General features: G+C 44.5%; 2 pseudogenes; one reads left to right on the top strand and one right to left on the bottom strand.

Moving 5' to 3' along the window:
• Window positions 1-5375: 5375 nt before the first annotated feature.
• Window positions 5376-9055, bottom strand: LOC118611430 (annotated as a pseudogene).
• A 4654-nt stretch (window positions 9056-13709) lies between these two features.
• LOC118611661 lies at window positions 13710-13828 on the top strand (annotated as a pseudogene).
• The last annotated feature ends 2365 nt before the right edge of the window (window positions 13829-16193 follow it).

Below are 16193 nucleotides of genomic sequence, written 5' to 3'. Positions count from 1 at the left end.
GCACCCATTACTATTTTGTATGTCTTTCTAATTTATGTCCTGATTTTCTACTAGAATGTAATGTCCAAGAACTTAGGACCATGTCCTGATCAACAGAACAGTTAACTCACAGTGTTAAATACTAGGTACTGAGTCTGTGAAGGTGTGACAGGGGACAAAGACAAGGATATATTCCACACCCCTTAGAATTCATGGTCACCCTGCCTGTTATGAGAATGTGTTAAGAAAATGAAATGGAAAATACAAACATAACTGTTGAGGTTATAAAATTTTCTAATTTTAATGCTGCTCTGAGAATCAGCTGTCCACCTCTGAGGATTCTTAACTCATCACTTACTGGATACAAAATAAAAAAAAAGTCGTGGCCTTTTGGTTTGGGGTAAGGAGCTTTAAAGTCACCACTCTGTCCTCACAAGTATGACTGATCAGATCGAAAATTCTTGCACCTGTCAGAGAGGTGAGGACATGGGGACACTGCTGCCTTGGAGACCTGAGGGATGGACAGGTGCACAGAGAGCACCGTGGGGACAAGGCCAGTTGGGCGATCCTGCAGGGGGATCAAGGAATTGCTGGAGGCTCAGTGTGTAGACTGAGTCTGAGTTAGAAACTGCCTAGTTTTGTGTGTTCTCCCTTTAGGAGCTCAACCAGGTTCTCCCCGTAAAAACTAGAAGAAGATCCTCTTGTGTTCCCAGCAGGGAAAGGGCAAACAGACAAACGAACAAAAACCATGAAATGCACCAGAGCTCTGCCTTATTGGTGAGGCCTGCACCCATACTTATTACTAAGTAACCTGCTGGGATGTCATTAGGACCTAAGTGACCTGGGAAGGGGACACCCAAGTTCTGCCCACTCTAGCTGTCTTGTCCCACCCAGTGGTAGTAGGGAGAACTGAGAAACACTCGCAACACAAAGGTCACAGACTGGAGTTTGGGGCTCAGTAAAGACCAAGACCTACTCACAGGGTCTAGAGCAGCGGTCCCCAACCTTTTTTGACACCAGGGACTGGTGCTTCTATGAGGGTCTAATGCCTGATGATCTGAGGTTGAACCGAGGCGGTGCTGGGAGCGGCGGACAAGCTTCGTTTACTTGTCGGCTGCTCACTTCTTGCTGTGCAGCCCAGTTCCTCACAGGCCATGGACCAGTACTAATCCACGGCCTGGGGTTGGGGACCCCTGCTCTAGATGGATGGCTTCTCCGCACAGCTTGCTGTCACGTCAACAAAGGCTTGTGCACAGCAGCTCTGTGTACATGGACCATTGTGTTTGGCTATCAGGAAAAAAATGCAAGTCATACCAGATGGCAAGAAACAGTTGGAAGAGACAGTGAAGCTTCAGAAGCAGATGCGGCCAGGGTGCTGGAGTGATCAGACCAAGAATGTAAACCAACTGTGGTGAAGATGCTGGGAGCCGTGATGGATGAAGCAGACTGTGTAAGGATGAGCAGTGACATCAGAGATGGGGAACTCTGAAGAAAGACCAAAGGTGCTAGGGACCAACAATTGTCACAGAAATGGGGGCCTCCTCTGATAGTTTTGTTAGATTGGACACAGCTAAGGAAAGAGGGCCGAGCTTGAGGCTGCGTGGATAGAAACCACCGAAGCTGAAGGGAAAAAAAAAAGAACAAATATAACAGAATCTCCAAGAACTATGGTACCACTACCACAGGTGTATCTTACATACCATGGGATGCCCAGGAGAGGAGAAAGATGAGGGGTAGCAGGGATATTTGGAATAATTCCCCAGGTGAGTGTCCACACCAAACCACATAAGCAGGAAGCCCAGAGCACACCAGGCGGGATGCGTGTCAAACACCACCACCACCACCCAGTCATGTCGTTTCCAAACTATAGGTCATCAAACGTGAAGAAAAAATCTTGGAAAAAACCCACCTTTATCTACAGAGGAGCAAAGGTGAGAATGATGTCTGCCTTTCCTGAGGCCACGCAAGCAACAGGAGAGGTGAGTGAAATATTGAAAGTGTAGTGAGAAAAATCCCATCAACTTAGAATTCTGTTTCCTGCAAGATTCTCCCTTAAAAGTGCAGGAGAAATAGACTTTCCCCAACAAAGCAAAACAAAAGAGAGCTGCTGCCAGTCATCCTGCCTTGAAAGAAATGACCAAATAGGTTCCTTAAAGCAGGGGTCCCTAAACTCCGGTACTGTGGACTGGTACTGGTCCATGTCCTGTTAGGAACCAGGCCACACAGCAGGAGGTGAGCAGTGGGAGAGCGAAGCTCCATCTGTATTTGCAGCCACTCCCCTGCGCTAGCATCACAGCCTCAGCTTCTCATCAGGCATCAGTTCCTCACAGGAGCGCTGGTCCCTGGTGCCAAAAAGGTTGGGGTCTGCTGCCTTAGAGAGACAGAAAATGACAGATCAGAAACACGGGTCCACATAGAGAAAGAGTGTTGGAGAAGGAATAAGTAAAGAAAGATAAAGTAATAACTTTCATTTTTCTAATTCTCAGCCTTAGAGAGAAATATATTAAAAATGATATCTATATATATTCCCCCATCTGTGATCGATCCAAACAGCAGTACCCCCACCCCATGCAGTTTCACCAGAAACTGCAGTTACAAGAATCTCCTTTGAGTAACTGTCACCTGGATGGCTCCAGGGTTCCCCATGTGTCATTTTTATCTGGCTACAATGAACCCACAGAACCATGTTGCCACTTGGACCCTCACAGCCCATATCACAATCCGAAGCAGGCCCTACATCACACCTCCAATGACTTCTTGTGCATGGAGAGCCCCCTCGTCCCCTTGCACCGCTTCTGCTGCAGACATGGCCCAGAGCACCCTCCTGGGGGGCTGACAGCTTACTGAGCTGGGTGACGCACCCAAACCAGTGGTTGTCATTCTGTGGGGCACAAAGGTCAACCTCACTGGTGAGGTGCTGTGCCAACTCAACAGCGATGAGTCAGAGTTGCAGGGGACACACCTGTCCCTGCACAGGCGACACCCACCAGCCCCATGGAGTCACACATGGGGACTCCACAGCAGAGTCGGAAACAAATGACAGAAGGTGCTCTGTGCTGTCACAGAGTGCACCTCTTAGACCTGTGACCTGCTTTCCCCTCAAGGTGGAGGGACCAGCATGGGTAGGTCACTTGCCGTGTTTCGGACAAGGCATTCTTGGGAAAAAGAGAACCCCGATGACCTAGTTTCCAATGCTTTCCTGATGACACAGCTCTGCTTTCACTAAAACAACTTGGAGGTGCTTGTGTCCCCCTTGTGCCTGAGCCCTTCTGCTCTATTCACTTCCACATTCCTCCTGGGGTCTTGTAAGTTCTGTGACATTGTGCACACATGGAAGCAGCAGGAATGAATTTAGGCTGATGGCACAGGCTTATGTAACTCAGGTGAGCACAGACTTGGCTGGTCCATAACTCCTAAGAGAATGAGAAATCCCTGCTAATAGTGTGTTCTATGCCGAGGGCAAGGGACACAGGAGTTGGGCATAGGCCCCACACAGAGGGACCATCAGAGCCAGTGGAGGCAGGGAGGGCTTTGTTTCCGGTGTGGACTTGTCAGACCTTCTTATGGCACCCTGGTTTTGGCCATCAGGTGCCTTTCAGTGTTGGCCTTCCTCCGCCAGCATGGTCACCTTTGGGTGGAGCCCTTCCTGGTTCATGGCCACCTTCCCACTGTGTCCACATGGAGGAAGGGTGAAGGCATTTGCTGATCCCATCCATCGGCCTCCCTCATGGCCTGAGTACCCCACCTCTTAACAGTGTCATCTTTGGGGGTTAGAGTCCACTATGAATTTGGGGGGACACGGACAATTGGACCATGGCAGGGCCCAATGTGCATCCACTGTATTTCTGAATATAAAACGCACCGTTGCAATACTGTAGAGGGTCTTGTTCAAATCTGATTCCACTTGTGTAAAAAGCGTCTATTGCTTAGTCTCCAACTCTCATCATTCCAAAAATTAACCAGACGTCGTCTTGCTGCAAATTCCTTTTTCTTCCCCTGCTGCCTCAGGTTAAGAGAGGACAGACGGGCCTCCCTATTTAGTGAGAGATAAAAATGGGAGCAACTTACAAAGAACAAACGCACAGAAGCGTGACACATGACCGTGGCAGAAATTGCTGGGAAGGCTGCATCATCCTGAGTGGGATTGGAGATGGAAGGAGTGGGCATGTTACCTGGGGCAGGCCACTTCTGGGTATCCGTTTGGGTGTGTGTGTCTGTCACTGGATCTTATTTCATGTGTCAGGATTTTTAGGGCACAACCCAAACTCTGCACGTCAATTTGTCTTCTTGTACTCATGCCCAACCCTCCTCTATGAGGTCTGAGAAAATCAGTAGACTTCTGTGAGGGGTCGAGGAGCTCAGTGGCTCGCCTTGGCCCCTCAAGGCTTGCTCCAGATGCCAAGGACCCCCTCCCTCTTTCTCTGTTGTCATGGATCCCAGGACACAGGGACTTTAGTGACCTCAGGATTCTGGTCCCACCTGAAACAACCCCAGCACATCCCCATGTTCTATCTACCCAGCCGGGGCCTGAATGGAGCAGCTCAGGGTAGGGCAGATTTGGCACTGTCCTGCCCAATGGGACTACCTTCCATAGCTCTGAGCCCCTTCCTGTGCAGACTCTCCACCCCTGACATCTGCCCCAAGACTGGACAAGAGGATGCCCTCACCTGGCTAGTCTCTGCTCCAGAGCTCACGCAGGGGAATAACTCAGTGTGGCACCTGACCAGTTATAGAGAGAGAGAGCACGTGGGCCTGATATCCTCACAGAGGTGCCATTATTGTGTCATCTCCAGGATGGGTGACACTGTCTGCATGGGATGTCTCTAGTGCAGCACAAACTAACCCTGTGCAGTCACCTTCGGCCACTTCTGGTGGTCAGGGACAGTAAGACAGTTGTTGAGAAGATCTACGTGCGTAGTGGGACAGAAGGCAGAGAAAGTCCCCATGTTCCCTGTGGAGAATCTAAATCTAGAATCAACGTTGTCATTGAGGCGCAGGGACCCTCTGTGTACTGGGTTTCCACCAGGCACTTCCCCTTATGCTCTCACTCTTTGCCAAACTCTGTCCCCGAGTCCCTTCACACTGGTCACCTGTAATCTGGGGGCTGGCCTTCCCTGTGAGCTGTAGTTCCCCACAGCTCTTGCTACTCATGGCCTCAGGTCTGTTCAAGCTGGAAAACACCTCTTGTGAAACCAGTGTTTCCTGCTCAGACCCTGTTGTCTCTCTCTGTCCCCATGACTCAACAAGGAGACTGTCAACTGCTTGCTGTCACCCAGGGTGCCCCGCCCTCGAGGCTCTTGGACCACCAGCCTGTCCCATATTCTGGTGGTAGCGCTGGAAAGAGGATTTCCTGGTTATACAGATCAGATTATGAAGCAGAGAGACAGTGTCAGAATTCTTTTAAAACCATTTTAATTCTCATCGCTCTAAACCTAAATCTAATTCAACATCACTAACTCTGAACATTATAAGCAAAAAAATAATGATTATTGGAGTGCATGAACAAAACAGAAATGTTAAAAATGGTAGTTTTGGAAAGGGGTAGATCTCCGTTCAGTTTCCCTCGACCCGGAGGGTCCTATCTACAGGGACAGACTTAGCCATCTCTGGAGAGCTGCCCTGGGTCTCTGCAGCGGGCTCTTGTGGAAAGGCTGGCAGGGGGTCCTCTCCATCCTACACTGGATGAAACGGGGGGGCGCTAATAGTAGATGTAGCCAAAGTCCCCATACCTCTTGCTTCAAGTCAGGACAACTGTGGTCCCATTCAGAGCCCCGATGGGATCAGGCTGAGATTCAGCATCAGCTGAAACCAGCTCCTTGATTAAGCTGCTCCTGCAGCCCTTCCACCTCCCTCAAGTGTTCCCTGAATGTTTGATGGGTACTTGAAACAATGTGCATTTTTCCGTTGCTGAAACTGAATACATACACATCTCTATTTTAACTGTTTAGATAGGTCTGTCTGGTTTCCACATCATATAGAAAAGTAACTAGTCTGTTGGGTCACACTCAAATTTTAATTTCACTTTTAATCTCCATTGCGACTACCTGAACCTTTCAGATGATGAAAAGGGAAACCTTTGGCAATCAATATGAAAGTTCAGAACATATTAATTGGACAGAAATATAAACAAAGCCCCAAAGGAATTGACTGCAACAACTCTGAATATTGGAAGTATAATTTTCCCAAATGTAATTAATTTGTGTTTGGGAATCACCCTGTTCCATATTTTTTTGCTATATTTTGGTACCATACTTAACCAGCAGAAAAGTGCCCAGCTCTGGCTCTGAGTATGTCAGAAGTTTCTGTAAATGTCTGTGCTTGGAAGGTCACTGGCCTTGCCCAGGAGTCACTGGAGGACAGGCAATGCCTGGGTCCATCACAAGATACACTGTCAGGAAGCTTTCATCATCCATGACTGAATTTGCAGGAGCAAAAAATGGACACAGTGGCTCTGCAGCAGAGATTTTGGGGAACATAAAAATATGAGACCTATTGCCAATGTGATAAAAGGAAATGATCCCCATATCCGCGTTCAGGAACACTCCCACACGGCATAAGCAGGGGGCCAGCTGTGAGCACTGTCAAAGGCACGGTGCTGGCCGAGAAGATGTCTTTGCTCTTTGAACTGACAATCCAGAAGCCAAGTTCTGAAGATAGCACGACTTCGTCCTGCCGAGGGACAGATTCCTTGCAAATGCCCACATTCCATTCTTTGCTCGTCGCCACGTCCACTTCCCAGTAATGGTGGCCAGAGCTGAACCGAGGGGTTCCTAGGACACAGATGACATAGTTGAAAAGCCCACAGTGGACACGCTTCAGGCCCTCAGAAGTAACGAGGTAGTTGTTGGCGGTGTCAACATCCAAGGTCATGTTCACTGTGGACAGAGAAGCAATCGAGTCAGCAAACACACACACATACCTTATGCCACCTGCACATCTACCTCCAGGCCCAGATGTCTCACTCACTTTCTCTGACTCTACACATCTTTCTTAATCAGGTTTCCTGCGGAGAATCCCTGGCTCCCAATTGGATCAAATTTTATGTAGAGAATGAATGATTATAATTGAAACTAGTCCTTCTTATTTATAATAGGTAGTCTCTTTCCATTAACTTATTTAATTATTGGATTAAGGAGTTTTCTTCTCCTTAGTCTGGAACACACGTGAAAAAAGAGACCATGACTGTTGTTTGTTCTCAAAATTATTACACAAATTAGCACATATTCTGTCAAATAAAGACCTCAAATATATATTTCAAATGATGGAAAATATTTTGCTTGTTGCAGAATAGCATTGACATTAAAGTTTTTTTCTTTCTCCTTTTTTTTTTTTTTTTTTTTTTTTTTTTTTTTTCAATTATCCTACTTACTGTTGTTAAATAGGCAATTACATGCCGGGCCTTTTCTCTCTTAGAGTTGTAATTAAAAAAAATGAAAAGAGAAATGCTAGGGATCCTAAGATGAGGGTGCATTAGCAACAACCTGGACCTAGAGCTCAACTGGACCTAGGGGCATTGCTCAGAGGGCCAGAATGACTGTGTTTGGTGGCCACTTCTCCCCCTGACCCCAGTTATGAGGATGGGTGCACAGAGCTGCTTGTCCTGAGCAGCATCTACATGGCCAGAACACTTGTCATAAATCCAGGCTCACAGGCCAACTCTGCCAGGACCCAGATTCTGCATTTAAACAAGACCCTCAGGGACCTCATATATGCTCAACTTTGAGAATCGTTGTTCTGAGCCAGTGCTGCCCAAAGAAACAATGTGAGCCCCATGTGCAATTTAAAATTTTCTCATTCCTCGGAAAAACAAAAAAAAGAACTGCCATATGACCCAGCAATTGTACTTCTGGGTATTTATCTGAGAAATCCAAAACACTAATTTGGAAGACATATGCATCCCTATGTTCACTGCAACTCTACTTACAATAGCCAAGATATGGAAGCAACCCAAGTGCCCATCAATAGACTGGGTAAAGAGGTGGTATATATATACAATGGAATATTACTTAGCCACAAAAAAGAAGGAAATCTTGCCATTGTGACAACATAGATGGACCTAGAGAGTATTATGTTAAATGAAATAAGTCAGACAAAGACAAATGCCATATGATTTCACTTATATGATTCAGAGACACCGATGGTTGCCAGATGGGAAGTGGGTTGTGGGGCTGGGTGAAAAAGCGGAAGGGATTAAGAAGTACAAATTGGTAGTTGGGGCTGTAATTACAAATAGGAAATATAGTCAATAATATTGTAGTAACAATGTATGGTGGCAGGTAGGTACTAGTCTAATTGGGGTGATCACTTTGTGAATTCTATAAATGTCTAACCACTGTGCTGTATACCTTAAACTAATAAAATATTGTATGCCAACTATAATTGAAAAAAATATTAAAAGGATATGTTAACAAAAATAAAATTTTCTCACAAACGTATTTAAAAAATGATAAGAATAAGGTAGAATTGATTTTAGGAATACATTTTATGTTATCCAGTATATCCAAAACCTGATTTCTACTGGTGTCAGTCTCTGTTTTCAAGTGGTCAATAGCTCCCTGTGGCTATCGCAGACTTTGGACAGTATAGGCCTGGGGCATGACTAAATACTATAGTCCTTTAAAAACTGATGGACAGTGCTAATCTCTGCTTACAGGTGAGGACATCTGTCCCTGGGCAAGAATAAACATTTCAGGTGCCAGAACCCTGTTGATGCCCACATGTAATGGGGAGCTTTGAAAGTCTCTGCTTCCTGGGCACTGATGGGACTGGCAGGTCCCACAGGTGTTTCACCTTGGAACCTCTGCATCTTTGGATTCATCTGCAGGATAGCTCTCAGCTGGGGCTCCAAGTCCTTGACTTTTGACACCAGCCTGCCAAGCTGGCTATTGGGCCTTATGTCGTTCTTCTGAGAGACCTCGGAGCAGGAGAGTCACAAAACCCCATCCCCGCCGGGCTCCTTCCTCAGTGAGCTGACACACCCGAGATAGCAGATGTATCCACATTTCATGTTCACAGGGTTTTCAAGGTAAGTCAGGCAGACTGGACATCAGCACGCTCCTTTAAAGTGGCCAGCCATGGCTGCTGGGTGGGGGAAAATTGCGCATGCCGTTAGAATTCTTTGAGTGAATTGGATGCATTGGTCCTGGGACACCACCCCCTTTTCCTGCGTTGTGATTTGCAGTCACCGCTCCTAGGCAATGACATAAAGTGCAAGTAGGAATACAAATGACTCATGGCCCTGAACTTCTGATATTTGCTATTGGAGGATGGGATTTCTCTGCACGCTAGGAGGTAGTTAGCTGGTGAGAGTGTCTCTCTACGACACCTGAGCTGTCTAGCATGGCAGCCACCAGCTCCATGTGGCTTATCCACTCTGAAATGTGTTGTGAGCTTAAGATGCGTTCTCAGTTTCGAAGACACCACAAGAAGGAGAATGTAACGATCTCCTAGACATCCTTCAACAATTGATCGCATGTTGAAATGACAGCCTTCTGCCAGTAACAATAAATTAGATGGGTTTGATTTTACTTTGTTGATGTGGCTACTAGAAAATGAATTTGCAATGACATATGTGGGTCACCTCATAGTTCCAGCTTGCCTAGACGCAGAAACTCTCTAACTCCCCCAGCTGCCCAACCTGGATGTGGTAAAACCATTATGGAACTTGAGAGCTGTAATACAGCCATGGCTGACACCTACTTGCCACCTCACAGAGTTAGATGAGCTGACTTGACTCAGGATAATGACACGATATTATTTCTCAACCTGTTACTGAAACTCGGTTCTGCCTACTGCTGTCATCAAGGGTACCAGTGTCTCCAGGTATACATACCGTGCCTGGCCTTGAGTTGGCCTCAGACAGCACTTGCTGGATTCATACATTCCTCCAATCCCAAGACCTTTTGTGGAAATTTGAAAAACAAAATCCCATTAGATAACTCACCTCCCCCGCACTGGGTGCCCTTCTGGCCTCCAGCTGCCTCCACTGACAGTTCAGTTCTGGAGTGAGGTCGACCTGCAAATGACTTTTATTAGGTCCATCCTCCTACCTCACTCACTTCCTGTCCATCCTGCTTGATCCAATCAGGGTTTGATTGAATTCTGGCATTAATGAGAGGTTACCACAAACAAAGGAGAGTGTCATACATGAAAGTTACTTTTCAACTAATATGAACAAAACAGAGCCATAGTATCATTCCAGATTAGATCTTGTATACCTATCGATAGATTGAAATTAGAATTCAAATTTAAAAATGGCCATCATTATTAATTGTTCTAAAATGAATGGGGAAGTTTTTTTTTTGGAGGTGGGGAAGACTGTTTTCAAATGGTTTTTGATTATGAAAGTGAAATCTCACATTTGGATCAAGAAAATTCAATTAAGCCTACTCAGAAGTCTTTCCTAAAATCATACTCAGTCAACCTCAGTCACTTCTTCAAATGAATGTTTTCTTCACAAACGTGAAGATCTTTGGTTAGAAGTTTGGTTAAGAAACCCCAAACCTCTGTGACACTGGTCAGCCAAGGAAGGTCCAGGCTTTTGTTAGTTATAGAATCAGAGATAAAAGATATTTGTTATAGTATTACTACTTCCCTTACATCACGATATGTACAGAATGAGGTACAATTCTTTTAAAGTATGTTCAAAAAACGTTTCTCCTGGTGTTCAATGACTCATGGATGAGCCCGGTGTATGGGGTAGAGTCAGGTTAGATTTATGTGTTTGGTCAAGAAGGCTGTCACTCAATCATTTCCACAGGGATAATTTACTGCTGATTTCGAGACTTCTTATCACATTTCACGTGTAAGGAGAGGCTCACCCCAGCTCTTGAAATCATTGTGTCTCCTTATGGCAAATTGAAACACTCAAATATTTGTATGACATTTCAAAAAATTTTTATTTTTCAATTAGAGTTGACACTCGATATTTTATTGAGATTTTTGTTTCTTTTATTATCTTCACAAGCTGAATTTAATTTATTTCATAGCTCCTACCGCATTGCCATACTTCTGGGAGTAGTCATTCTCACACCTGTGGTTCCTTTGACTCTTGCTTGTGGGGGATTATTTCATACTGAGTTTTCCGCTCATTTATTTTGAGCAGATCATGAGGCAGAGCTCATACCCTCTGGGAATACCAGGCGACCTCTGCCCTGGTTTGATTTTCCCCAAATAGCCTTCATCCTGGAATGGCATTTTTTGTTATATCTTGGCTTAGGAATTCTTGCATTAAGGAGAAGAAAAGAGAAAAGTAGGGTTCCTTGTCCCCTGGAGGGGCTATTGGTGACCTACAGTATTTTTTTTCCAACTGGAAATTTGGACAGAGAGGGTCTGTCCAAAAAATTTGGACAGAGAGGGCCTCTGGAGACAGTGGCTGGTACACTTTTCTTACACACTGTCATAGGCAGTCTAGTGCCTTGAGTCTCCTGTGTGTGAGAAAGGCCTTGCCTTTCAATATCCTACTTGGTGAGAATGAATTCTCCACCTCCCATTCCTGCAGGTCTGTCCTGGCTTCTAGGACTTCAAGGAGTTGAGCTGTCACCCAGGCCCTGTTCAGACTGTCACATCACATTACCCTCCATATGCAGCTCCTCACAGAGTCTGGGACACGGCTTCTCCATGGCTTTTCTGAAAGTGTGTTTTTCCATAATTTAAAAACATATGATGTGTTTTCAATAGTTTTATGTGACTCTTCTTAAATAATGTCTTAGTCTTGAATAATATCTTATCCTCAAACAAAATCTATTATCATGTTTACGTGAGAAAGATCTTAGCCGTCTGAAACTCTGAGGAAAACTGAAAGAAAACTTGACTTGCTTTCACTCTGACACAGTTCCTTCCTTGGGAAATAAATATCAAAAACGACAAAAAAAAAAAATCTCTCAATAGTGAAATCTAATTCTTTTGAGTTTTGGTAACTAATTTGCCTAAATAATTTTTCGAATCATTGAAATACTGATGGCAGCATCATTTGAGAATCAGCAGGGTCACATCTCTTTTGTTCTAACATTGCCCCAAATGGGCCTTTTAAATCGCTTTTGTTATACGCATATAATCTTAAGAATGTTATTTAAAAAATAAGAACTTTATTTTATTTTTTATTTACTTATTTATTTTTTTAGTTTTATCTCTTCATATGAAAAAGTTGACAAAAAACTTCAACACTAATACCGTTCATAAAATAAAGAAATTCAAACCTTCAAATCATCTATTCTCAGTTAGTTACAATCCTTCCAGCAGCCATTTCACTCTGTAGCTAAGAATTTTAAATTGGGTTATGGTTTTACACAAGACTTGATATCAAGTAAAGAATTAATTATATTATCAGAAATTCCATTTTTTTTGTGGTTTGCATATCTCAGAAAGCATTTTTTAAAAATAGTTAACATACAACAACACTACATTAGTTTCAGGTGTATAGCACAGTGGTTAGACATTTATATAATTTATGAAGTGATCACCCTGATACTTTAGTACCCGCCTGGCACTATCCATAGTTATTACAATACTATTGATGATAGTCCCTGTGCTGTGCTTCACGCCCCCATGACTATTTTGTAACCACTAATTTGTGCTTCTCAATCCCTTTGTTTTTGTCACCCAGTCCCCATTCCCCTCCCACCTGGTGACCACCAATTTGTGATACCTGACATAATCTTTGTTTTTTTCTTAGACTCGTGGGGAAGAAAAAAATTTTTTTATAATCCTAATTTGTGGCCAAGTGGTTGACTTGGGAAAGTACAATTGGTGGTACAGAGAGAAAAAAACAAAGTCTAAAATTTCAAAAATGATTCAGCTTCATATTTCACACTGCTTTCTTCCATCTTTTAAAAATGTTTACTAATTAACCAACTATTGTGAGTCAGGATCTGTTAACATGGGTCATTAATTTGGTCCTAGTTGGGGAGTTCAGGAAATAATTATGTGGGAGAGTTTTTTCGGCTGAGGAATGAACAAGAATAAACCGGCTAAATCGAAAAAGGACTGTTTTGGGCACGTCATCTGTCCATTTGTGAATTACTTCTTTTCTGTCCACAATGAATGTGACCTTGGTTGGATGTGGCACTTCTGATGACCCCGGGAAGATGAGATGTGGGTGTATCACACAGATTCAGAAAATCAGGCTGAGAGTTTCTACAAATGAAATTTGAGGTTTGGTTTTTAAAAATATTTTCCTACTTATTTGGCCTTTATTTCCCAAATATCAAAAACTTGGACAAGATTTGCTTTGTGACAGCTACATACACTTCTGACATTCGATAAATGAGGTAATAAAACCTGATTCGGGTCAGCTCGCAGTTAACCACCAGGTGGCACCCTCGTCCTGTCTGCTCATGGCTGACCCCCACCTCAGGTGGCGGTCTTGTCTTGCCTAATGCAGGATTTCTGCCTCTATTCTATTTTCTGAAACACCCTCCAGAGGTCCAGACTTATCCCCTTATCAGGACCACTCAGTATAGTAATCGCTGATGTCTCTTGATGTCTAAGTACATCATGACCTAGCCCGGATTTTTGATATTAAACGACAGAGAATCTGGTACACTGTATCACTTTTAACCTTCTATGCTGGATCCTGGAGCAGCAACCAGGCAACCACAAAAAAGGAAACCAAGACATTTTTCTCTACTGTGTGACTGTGGCCCAGCTAAGGATGAGTTAGGAAGGCAGCATGAAGACTTCAGGTCAGAATTTCGGTAGAGTTCTGGTTTAACTAAAAATGAAGCTCACAGGTCTACTGCCATGCTACCCTAAATAAACCTGATCCCGTCTGATCTCAGAAGCTAAGCAGTTTTGGGCCTGGTTAGTACTTGGATGGGAGACCTTGTAGGAAGACCAGGTGCTGTAGGTGGAAAAAATAAAAAAATAAAGGATTGTAAGCTGACAAGGTCCTTGCAATCTGTGAGGTCAACCAAGAGTTGCCTCACCTAAATATATTTATCTATATCTCTATCTATCTATCATCTATCTATCTATCTATCTATCTATCTATCTATCTATCTATCATCAATCTATTTATCTAATCATCTATCTATCTAATCTATCTACCTATCTGAGAGAAAAGTCCCATTGAGTTTCTTAGCCCAGTCTTAGCAGACAGCATGAAGCCATGGCTGTCTGTTGATCCAATACAGTGAAATGGTTAAAATTTGGGCTGATCAAGTAGGAATGTTCTCAACTCTAGCCTTTATCTCAATGGGCTCAAGTCCCTTTGAAGAGGGTAATAATACTACTTACTCCACAGGGCTGAGGAAAATCGGGTCATGCAGGAAATGCCCTCAGCTGTAGGGCTCTTAGATCATTAGCACCCAGTTAACATTAGAGACCATTATGGAGACAATTAAGACATTAGTGGCAGGTGCTGGTGATCAGAGTGATAATGGGCAGAGGTCACACAGGGTTCCGTGATAAGAGTAATGGGGTATTAATAGACACCTTTGGTGGAATATTACCCAGCCTTAAAAATGAAGGAAGTCATGCCATAGGCAATGACACAGATGAACCTGGAAGACATTATTCTAAGTGATACAACAAGTCACAGAAGGACAAACCCTGCAAGATTCTGCTTACATGAAGTATCCAAGAGAATCAATAGAAGCAGAGAGGGGAGGGGAAAGGGGGGAGTCACTTTATCAGGTATAAACTTTTGCTTACACAAGATGAGCAAGTTCTAGAACTCTCCTGTACAGTATCATCACTAGTTAACAACACTGTGTCAGACATATAAAATTTTGGTAAGAGTTTAGCTCTCATGTTAAGTGTTCCTATCGCAATTAAGAAAAACAAAAACAAAAACAAGATTTGCAAATGCTAACTTTGGCCCTCCCACCCAGAGCTAGTTATCCAAGGATGTGCGTTGGTCTCCTCATCCATGAAGGCTTGGTTCTAGGCACTGCTGTGAATGTCAAGAAGATGCAAGAGATCGCTCAGAGGACAGGGAAGTCAGACACTCAGATTAAGCAAGAGGGGACCCCACTGCCAGTCTCCAAATCACTGTCATTGGTAGTGGGAGAGGACTGCTCACAGCAGCCCAGAGATAGCATCATATTGGGAGGATCCATTACCAGCATTCTGGGAAGGGACAGCAAGCCATATCTGAAGGGAGATTGTTTACACTGTGGCAGAGGACACAGCCCTGATAGTTTCATATGACTCTCTGAGTCTTGCCAATCAAGAGCCATGCCAGCCAATGGGAGGGCAGGCACAGCCTCTTAGCCTTGGCCTCCACAGCTGCTCTTTGATGGGCATCATCCTGGAGAACCAGTGGCTGCATCCGGTGAGGGTGTCTTCTCCTGGAACTTTCTCTTTCTTCTTCATTCCCCTTCTCAGCGCTCACTGTAGAACTTGCATAAAGAGCAAGGCAGAGGGGGCCCAACAGCACCTAGTTCCTGCTCCTGTGCTATGGCAAGGGCGTACTAAAGTGAAAAGCGTTCAAATCCACAGGGAGATGGTGCATTCAGCACTCCACTTGAAACCTCTGTGTTTCCAACTCTGTACTAGGTGGAAGAAGGGGACTCTGAATTGGTGACCGAATGAGACGACTTGAGTGTCAGAGGACCAAGGGGACATAATGGAACCCCCCACTAGTCAAAGGACTGCTGTTCCTTAGTCCTGGTTGGCCTCTCAGCTCTGATCGTGAGAGTCCCATAATTGGGGAGACAAAAGGAAACTGGGATTTGGGCAAGTGGTGGTCATGGAAGGGAAGAGCACATGGGTGGGTAGGGGGAGTGCAGTTCCAAACTGGTGTTCATGGTAATTGGGTTGATTGGCTTCTAAAGACTAACTTTTTACCCTCCAGAGTTTCTAGGGGGTCTTAATGTTAGGCTAAATCACATGTAAGTAACTTTGTGGTTGACGTTGGTTTTGTGTGACCACAGAAGTCCTAGAGGAGGGAGTCAGCCAGGTGGTGTGAGTTTGATGACAAGGCAGGTTGTGCCAGGGACAGGATGGCTATAACAGGAGAAGATGCTGGCTGGAGGATCAAATGCTGCCTGATGAAGGGCCGTGGGGAGCTGGGGCTCTTTGGTGAGGGCATCCACCTACCTCTGTACCCTGTGGTGCGAGGGGTGCCAGATTCAGCAGCCAGCATTTGGGAGGGCTTCAAAGGACACCCACACCATGTTTAGAAGAAGGTTTCAGTTAGAAAAGGAACAGAAAGGAATGTTTAGAGAAATAGCTCAGGATACAGAAGTGTTTTTTTTTTAATTGTGGCAAAA

This window comes from Rousettus aegyptiacus, unplaced genomic scaffold (genome assembly GCF_014176215.1).
Source record: "Rousettus aegyptiacus isolate mRouAeg1 unplaced genomic scaffold, mRouAeg1.p scaffold_m13_p_14, whole genome shotgun sequence".
In the NCBI taxonomy this organism is placed as follows: domain Eukaryota; kingdom Metazoa; phylum Chordata; class Mammalia; order Chiroptera; family Pteropodidae; genus Rousettus; species Rousettus aegyptiacus.
Note: the sequence above shows the minus strand (reverse complement) of the source record. Positions and strands in the feature narration are given on the sequence as shown.